The sequence below is a fragment of the Apis mellifera genome, linkage group LG2 (genome assembly GCF_003254395.2).
Source record: "Apis mellifera strain DH4 linkage group LG2, Amel_HAv3.1, whole genome shotgun sequence".
Taxonomy (NCBI): domain Eukaryota; kingdom Metazoa; phylum Arthropoda; class Insecta; order Hymenoptera; family Apidae; genus Apis; species Apis mellifera.
The window spans coordinates 15,131,601-15,132,969 of NC_037639.1; positions in this window are offsets into that span (position 1 = coordinate 15,131,601).

A 1,369-nucleotide genomic window follows, 5' to 3' on the forward strand; every position below is an offset into this window, starting at 1 on the left:
TGCGTTTTTTTTATCTCTTTTTTTTTTATCTTTTTTTTTTTAATCTTTTTTTTTTTTTCCTTTTTTTTTCTTGGCTTATGATATCTAACACTTAACAATAATAGATGAAGATTTTTTTCGTAACTGTTTCCAATATTTTCTCTCGTACATATTCAAATGCTGCTACGTTTTACAATGATTCTGGATTTTTTTTTTTCTCTCTCACATACATTTTCATTTGAATCGTTTTAAACTCGTCTCGCTACGTGATTTATCAAGTATGAAACTGAATAATGAAAAACGGAGGGAAAAAAGCAAAAAAAGAGATGGCAGATGAACGATACAGATTTGCTAAGAAATATTTAATTAACACATTCACTACCACTTGAATCAAATTTTTATCCAAGGAATTATTTTTCCTAAACAATATGCTGTTTTTCTTTTTTTTTTTTTTTTTTTTCTTACAGATTTGATCGGTTCATCAATTTTTCACAAATGAATTTGTAAATTTATTAGTCGACTACTTGACTTCGTTCGTATCTTACCGACTGAATACTCAAATATTTTCAATCAATCAATTCTGACATTGGTAGCGAACGTGTTAAGCATTTAAAGATCTTAAATGTCACGTCAGTCTTTTTCTTTTTTTTTTCTTTTTTTTTTTTTTTTTTCTTTTCTTCGTTTAATCGCCTGAATCAACATTTCACATTAGATATGTTCACAGCAAAGATTTATAGGAATTCAATGATAACAATCGCGAGTTTAGGTTAACTCCGCTCAAAAGGATGACTATATAAGGATAAAGATCAAAGGAAACTAATATATTTTTTGCTTCAATCCATTGGAAAATATTTCTAAATCAGACAGATCACGATAATCCATCTACATAGATGATATCATTGAATATTAACAAACTCCGTGACGGTTTAATTACACAATTATACATTATGCACTCACTTATTTTTAAATCATATTGCGGAATGTTTGAAAGATGCTTAAAGATAACTCTGACGTTACATTTATTTCCAATGGATCAAACGATGTCGTTGATAAACACATTTCAAAGAACAGCATCGAAAGCGTATCTATTCATTTCAATAAATTTTTTTTTTTTGATTCAGACAAAATTTTTAACTTTTTTGATGCTCGCGCGAATACTGGTCGAACGAGATTGACTATGATTGAGTTTGCAATTTTCGTGCAATTTTAAATCGAACACGACAATCGAGCAAGCTTTACGTATTTATTTCGCGACTTTTATTTTCAATGACAATATTATATGACATCGAAACATGCTTAATCATAAATACACGCTACACAGTTTTCAAATGTGAATTATTACATATTCAATAAAAACATTTTTTATCTATATTCAACTTTTCCACCGTCG